The sequence below is a fragment of the Triticum aestivum genome, chromosome 7B (assembly GCF_018294505.1).
Source record: "Triticum aestivum cultivar Chinese Spring chromosome 7B, IWGSC CS RefSeq v2.1, whole genome shotgun sequence".
In the NCBI taxonomy this organism is placed as follows: domain Eukaryota; kingdom Viridiplantae; phylum Streptophyta; class Magnoliopsida; order Poales; family Poaceae; genus Triticum; species Triticum aestivum.
In genome coordinates, this window is record NC_057813.1 from 702,662,455 (window position 1) to 702,670,418 (window position 7,964).

The window sequence follows — 7,964 nt, forward strand, 5'->3', positions numbered from 1 at the left end:
AGGAGGAAGCTTCGTGGAAGTTGCGAGTCCAAACTCACATCGCATCATGTCATTTATCCATGGATCGGAGGTAATAAAAAGAAGGTTTAGTTTCTGTGGAACATAGTAGCTCGATCGAGCTCGGTGTGAGCTAATCGGGGGCCGGGCAGCTTCCCCGAAGTTGCTAGCTTGGCAATGCATATAAATTTAAAGGACACCGCCCGCCCGGCCACTCTCTCACCCCGTAGCTACTACACGGAGAGCAGAGGTCGAGGAACGGGGTCCATAGCCGCGTGTCTCCAAGCAGGGGCCGCCGGCCGGCTCTGCTCCGGTCGTCTGCAACTAGGATCTTGGACGGCGGCATACTAGTCCGACATCCGTCGCGGGGAGACAGCCGCCGGCACGGCGGTGCACCGGGGCCCCTGCGCGCGCGGTTGCACACAGCACACAGGTACGTTATTCATCCGGCCTATGTCCAGAGTTCATTAGTACCATACGTACTAGCTACTTAGTATGGATATATAGAGTTAAAGAAAACACTTAGTATGGATATATGTAGCTGCAGATCAGAGACCAACTTCTTCATTTACCTTTTTTTTTTGCGAGAACTTCTTCATTTACCTTGTAGTTGTAGTACTATAGTAGTTGATCTGATTGCTAGCTAGCTAGCTGGACTGGCTTTTATGTAGTGTCGCTTAGTTAGCTTGGGCAGTTAATTTGTTGCACGCATACATTTGTGCAGTGGCAGAGCGTGACGAGCAACTAGGACTAGGAGTGGCAATTTTTTAAAATCTGAAAATAAAATGTGCATGAAAATACGTGCGACTAAATACACACCCGAATGAGAGAAAAGAAACTAAAGTTACACAACACTCGAACATACTGTAAAATCATACGGCTAACCTTTTCTCACACACACGTTCCCCTCCCAAGCACAACCTCGCTCTCTCTCTCATCCTCACCTCTAGCAGCCATGGATGGTAACAGAGCTAGTGAATGACAGAATGGGTGATTCTAGGAGGGCTAGCAATAGAGGAATTTGAAGACCGATGCTCTGTGGAGAACGAAATTTTCAGATGTAGAACTTGCAAGATCCATTCATGGAATGCTCTACATTTGTCTTAGTCATACTCCCTCCGTCCAAAAATATCTAGACGTACTTTAATTTTAAATACATCTTTTTTTGTCCATTTTCATGACAAATATTTTTGGACGGAGGGAGTATATTTTAGTGGACCTTCCTGTAACCACGCGTCGGCCAGAATGACACGAGGTGATGGTGTACAGCTGGTGATAGTGCACTGCGCCTGAAGCTGGACTGCTTGGTCTCACGCGAGGCGTCGAGGTAGCTCTGGTTTTTTTTTTCCGAGGTAGCTCTAGTAAAAATACTACTCCATCCGTTTCAAAATAAGTGACTTAATTTTATACTAGTTTTAGCATTTGCATTTTTAGAAGCGGAGGTCGCAACCCCCTTTGGCCTCCAGGAAGCTCAGCCAGTGCATCATAGTGGTGATGGAGATTCAAAACGCCGCTACTATGGAGGTAGTAGAATTGTTTGCATGCTATAAAAAAGAGTAGAATAGTTTGCACTGCAGTATACCATCCTGCTAGGTGAGATTATTGACTGTGCAGTGCATACACATGCATCTATTATATTTTTTGGTCAGCGATACAAAACAACAAATGAATATAAATAATTAAGTATAAAAATGAAGTGTATACCTGGATTTATCGTGCATGCATGTAAAGTACTTCCTTCATCCAAAAATACTTGTCGGGGAAGTGGATAAAAATGAATGTATCTAGAAATACTTCTAGATACATCCATTTCTCCAGCAAGCATTTCCGGACAGAGGAAGTATATATTACTTGATGGAACAAGTATTTTTTTTCATCAATCCATTCACAGTATGTAGTATTAATAAACACATTGACTCTAGCCGTGATTTCAGTTTCCTACATTGGACAAGTGAAGTGTGGTAGCTGCTCACTGACACAATGGAACAAGTTGATATTTGGGCGCCCATCTTGGCCGATCCACTCCCAAGACAACAGGTATTGACTTTGTTGATCAGTTCACATATCTATGTCAAAGACGAGACTAGTTGGATGCTTGGTTTTATTTCAATATTTCGATATAAAAGTGGAGCCGGCCTATATGTCTAAACTATAAATCGTAAGTTATCTGAAAGAAGAGTATAAGCCCAACCAAAATGGTCAAACAAAAGTATTGAAGCATACTCCATGGTTTATTCAAGCTTCATTTTAACTGAATGTAATATATGTCAACAAGCATAATTCATATACGATCCCACCTCTTAGTCTTACCAAATCTGACTTGGATATAGAGTTCACAAAAGGATCGTCGAAATCCCGACACAATAACTACATATATTTCGTTGTTCTTGATGGCAGGCGGAGATTGAAGTGCACTCAACATATGTGGATTACGGCACCATGGATGGCACCATGGACTTTCAAGCACTCTTGGAAGGACCCCATGATTTGGACAGATGGCTGAAAGGTACGATGTTTAATTGTTGTGGTCTATTCCAAACTTTGTTATACAAGCAAGCAATTTATCCATGGTTCGACATTGAAACCAAATAATGTATGATTCCATGCAGGTGCATTCATTCCTACTTATATAAAAGAGGCGAATCTAACACATGAGGCAAGATTTTCGCACATTAAAAGTACAAACTTGCAAAACAAATGAACGTCGCAAATGGCATTGAAAATATGTTTCATCATTGCAGAATGAATGTAAATTTTATTCACCAACTAGTGATCATGGCATGACAATACAAACACATATGCCCGAGAAAGAGGAGGCCCCTACCACCACAACTCTCAACGGCGGAGGAGAAGAGGAGGAGATGGGAGAGGGAGGAGGGGCCATGTACCCGCCGCCTTGTCACCAGAGAAGCAAAAGGCTTGCGGCCACCGCCACACCACCCGAGGAGGGGGGCTGCAATCTACTAGGTATGAATTATGAAGGATCCATTTGTTGCAATGTACCATTTGTCATTATCTCAAGTAGTAAAACACATATGCTATGTGCTTCAGATTACATACCAAAAAGTGGTTGGTGGCATGGAGGTCGTCTGAGAAGTGCACGGGAGAGAGGAACATGGTCGATAAACATAGAACCATGCTCCCGGGACTTGCGTTCTGCAAGTGAAGGCCAAAAACATGGGAGCAGAAGAAACAATGACCATTGGACATCTGAAGAGGTGAAAGAACTAGTGGATGGCGTATCTGTATATGGGGTTGGACCATGGACCAAGTTGAAGAATGAAAGGTTTCCAATATCAGTTCGAACAGCGGTGCATCTTAAGGTATAGTCAACCGGTGATTAATTGCACTAAAGCATAAGCATTACATGCTCTCACTGCTTAGTGTTTTTTTTTTTGTATTTCACACTTTCTCTGTTCATCTTTATTTATCTATATATATTTTATTGTAAAAGATGCTAATTTTATGTTTTGTTTAATATTTCAGGATAAGTGGAGAAACCTAGTGAAAGCCTTCACGGTCAGGCCCACATCTAAAAATAAGATTTTGTATCATAACTTTATCAAAGTCATCATGGAGCACCACTGATTTTTCATTTCTTAAATTTCTTGGATTCCAGGGAAATGTGAAAAGAAGGATCACGCCTCGTCTAGATAAGGATTGCGTCGAAAAGATTAAGAGGCTAGCAGCTGATTACCCTCGAAAATGAAGTTGCACTCGTGAGTGCTACGCGAAACATCGTACAGTACTTTTGGTGTAGCAGTGGCCCAGCAACAAGAGTTCTGTTAATTTTCCAGAACTGTGAAGCATAGGCTTTCATATCAAGTGTGTCGAGAGTAGAGAGTAGATTGAACCATCTAGGTGGAGCAGCTTCTATCTCCTGCCTAACTGCCCTGTGAATGGGAATAGCGCTCGCTCCTCCGACCTGTTGGCTTGCCAGGTTTGCTACAGTGCTGTAGTTAGCTTGATCTTATGATATGAATGGTGAATGGATATGCACCAGTAACACACACTGCTTCAAGCAGTCTCACTTTGCTCGAGGAATAATGCAGTTGATAGCTCGAATCGGGCACCTGTGACACGCCTCGACCTGAAAAAAGCTTGGTGCCGCTGCCTCCAAACAGCAGGTTTCTTCACCACTCTGCTTGTACCTTGAGCGATCGTGAGGTGCCGGAATGTCTGCTTGTACCCTGAGGACAGCCTGCAGGCTGAGTAGTAGCTTTCTTGCTGCTGTATGGTGAGGTTTGTTGTGCATCCTGGGAATCATATTGGTTGATGACGATATCCTGTCAAACACTCAGCCGGTGTGATTGTTTGCACCGATACTCTCTTGGGTTTCATCCATTCAGGATACGTCCCTCTTGATCTTCTCTAGAAAGGAATTCAGTCTTTACCCTTGAAGATTTTAATAGATGTTCAGGTCGTTATCAAGCTTAATTAGAAATGGATACCATAAAAGGTTTATAGTTCAGCAGTTACCTTAAAGTTTATTTATGGTGCAGAAACAACACAATTGTTCAGGTGTAAAACTTTTGCTCGATGCCTGAACCTGAAGAAGTGCTACTATTGTTCATCAGAGTCAGAGACCATGCATTTTGGTTCAATTGCCTAATGTGGTTTAAGTTACATTCTCACCACCTGATTTAACCATAACAGCTATACATATACCCGTAAAAAAAAAGGACAGCTATATATATATATATATACCGTGGCTGGCTATACAGAGAAATTCTGGATATGGTACTCAGCTATGGCTTTTGCCCGGAGAACATGATGAATGACCTCTGCACCTTGCTGCTGTAGTTGATCAGGCCACAGGATGTGCACAGGTCTTCCAGCTCTCCTTCGGTGAAGAAGTTGTAGCTGCTGTTCACTGGCCCAACAATCTGCAGCACATAGCAGAGAAGGTGCATCAGGCTAGGTAACCTCTGCCACGCAGAACATAAGTAGTAGTGCTAGACGATCGACGACTTCTTTTACCTGTCTCAGTGGCCTTAGTGCGTCAATAGAGAACGGGCCGCTGTTCGTGGGGGTGGATAAGAAGGTTGTCGCTACAAATACACCACCGGGCTTCAGCACACGGCTGATTTCAGCTATCTGGTTTTCAAACAGCAGTGGGGGATGTCATGGTGATGAATAAGTTTATATGACAAAAAGATAGGTAAGCAGGTCAGATGCCCTGTTCCTGCGCAAAGCTGTTCAAAGCAAACTAACTAAGCACTAAAATCGCGGTTGACTTTATAGATGCATTCAGTGGTCAATAATTAACAGAAATACAGAACATTATTTCTCATGTAATGCCGAAAGTGGTTTAAGCTTTCTGGATTGGCTAATTGTTCAGTGGACTCTGGCGGATAAAATAGTAATTCAGAAGACACTAGCTTTAATATGTTAAGTTATGAACCACGAACAATATTGAATCAAAAGTGAAAACAAGACAGGTACTGTACCGCATTTGAAGGGGATGGCCAACAGTGGATAGCGGCTCCAGCATGAATGGCATCAATTGAACATGAAGCAAAAGGGAGCCTCGAAATATCAGCCCTTACAAGTGCGAGGTTCCTGCAGAACCAAAAGAAGAAAACAGTAAGTATTTGCTGTACTGTACTTAAAACAAAAAGAACATTCTGAGGTAGTAACAGATTGAAGTGAGGGAGCAGATTATCACATATCGTTCAATTACATGCTGAACACATAGATCGTAATCTTTTATGTTGTTAAACTAAAATAAAGCACTAGTTCCCACACAAAAATTTGTGATGGCCCAAGTTGTCTACTTGACGGCTTGTTAGAGTTGGATGTTGCAAGACATATTTTCAAGCCTCGCAGGAAACGCTCAAAATAAGCACGAAGGAAAGCTCACGTGTTCATAGGGGTTTCTTCTTGTTTGATGTAGTCATAGCATTGGCGGAGCATATTCTCAGAAAAGTCCAAAGCAATCACAGATGAGTATGCCCCAGAGCTTGCAAACTTCCTTGAAAACAAGCCACTGCCACAGCTGACATCAACGAGTATACCACCAGCGACTGATTGGAAATAGTCTTGAGCCATTTGGAACTGATAAAACCAACGGTACATCAGAATTATATGCATAAAAACATGAATATTATGTAGACATGAAAGAGTGGTGATCATTTTTTGTTGCAACAACAAAACATGAAGCACCAAATCTTACCTGCGACGGATGTATGCATTTACAAGCCAGGTATGTAAGAACTTAGCGAGCAGCAACAACTTAAGTCTATGCAATAGAAGAGTGAGGCGTCCTAGAAATGTACCTCTTCATCGCGGCCAGGGAAGCCACTCCGATTGAAGTTCTGACGCCACCCCCTCTCGTAAAGAAAGGAGACGAGCGGGCTCCTGAACAGCTCGGTTCTGGCAGGCTTGAGTTCACTGTATTCTTTCATTCCTGAGGTGACAGTGAGATCCAAGAAGACATCTTTGCTGGTGAATGACTTGTTGCATTTTGAACACTTGAATCCGGACCTATATATCGCCAGCCTGGGACATGTGTAGAAGCCAAACAACATAAATCCTAATCCAGCCAACAGATATGCATGAGAGATGAAGATAATTCATGGACTTTAGACGTACAAGTTCATGCCTGGCGGCCCTTTCCTTATCAGCGGTTCATAGCAAACAGGGCACACGCAAAGACCTCAGTTTTTGAAACATTATTCTGCTCGGTTTTCATCTCCTGTAACTGTTTGCATAGTGATCATCAGTTTCACATGGTAGAAATAAAGTCCAACCTTGGCATAACATCAAATGCTTACACTTAACGCGACTGTAAACTATGCTAGGAGTATTAAACAGGCTGCTTCTTTCTGAAGCATACACGACCGCTTGCTAGCAAGATTAGCTCTTCAGAGTTAAATAGTGGAAGCTAGATTGCAGAGGCCAATCATCCTATGCATGTAAGACAACAGAAATACGGATATCAGCAGCAGCCATATAACCATTTAGCTGAGTCACTAATCTACCATGCGAGGTTCAATCTTTGCATCTGGTGCAGTGCAGGCCATGACTCAGACATCATCTCCCCAAACTGAAAAGCTCTGCTAAACTTACATCTATCTCGACTCAATTGATTACTTTTCGAGCAAATACAGAGCCTGGTTCCTGCCAAAGCCCCGCCTAGACATAACACCGAACACTTGTTGTGCGACAATCGTTCCCCCTTTTTCTAGCACACACAACGCGTTATCTTGCTTCTCCTGAGATGAGAATCAGCTAGTGGCGCAGGTACGTACCGGGTCGAGGGCGATAGCCGCCGCGGCGACGGCCACCCGGCGAGCCGGCAGCGGAAGGCCTGGGCTGCGGACAAGGCGGCAGGGAACGCGTGGGGGATGGAGCGACGGGGAGGAGGAGCAGGAAGCCGCCGCGGCTCTCACCGCGAGCTCCATGGGCGACGCCGACGCGGAGATGCAGAGCAATTGCAACCAGCCTGGAGACGCGCCGGGGAATGGAAGTGAAGGAAAGAAATGCTCTTTGGTAAGCTCGTGGTGGTGGTGGGCTCAAGGCGTGGCGCCAGCCCCGTCCGTTCGCGCCTTGCCCGTTGTGTCAGGATTTTCCGTTTTTAGATGGGCAGCACTCGACGTCGGTCGACCGGCTAGATTGCAGATCGGTCACCTCCCGAGCCTTTGGGTTTGGGTAATTAGAGCATCTCCCGCCGTTGGCACCTCGAGGAGGCATAAAAATCGCCGCCCCAGGGCGAGCCGGCGGTATAATCGGCTCTGGGGCGGTTGGGCACCCAGCCGTTGCCCCCAGACGCCCAGACGCTTATGTCGGCTCATTTTTTCGGCCCACTTTCGGCGAAAAATGGTCCGTATCGGCGCGAGTCAGCCCATATTCGGCATGGTTCGGCGTGAATTCTCAACATAAATAATTTTTTATCACATAGTTCATCACAGAAAATCAATAAAAATCAAATAGTTCAATACAAATTATATAGTTTGACAAATAAA

At 44.2% G+C, this 7,964-nt stretch overlaps 1 long non-coding RNA gene and 1 pseudogene across 1 annotated transcript; one reads left to right on the plus strand and one right to left on the minus strand.

The window, feature by feature from the left end:
- The first annotated feature begins 1,787 nt into the window (after positions 1–1,787).
- Positions 1,788–2,635, plus strand: LOC123159258 (uncharacterized). Its single transcript, XR_006479588.1, has 3 exons — positions 1,788–2,034; positions 2,395–2,503; positions 2,607–2,635. It is a non-coding gene; the product is annotated as an uncharacterized lncRNA (long non-coding RNA).
- A 1,620-nt stretch (positions 2,636–4,255) lies between these two features.
- LOC123162836 (uncharacterized methyltransferase At2g41040, chloroplastic-like) lies at positions 4,256–7,488 on the minus strand (annotated as a pseudogene).
- Positions 7,489–7,964: the final 476 nt, after the last annotated feature.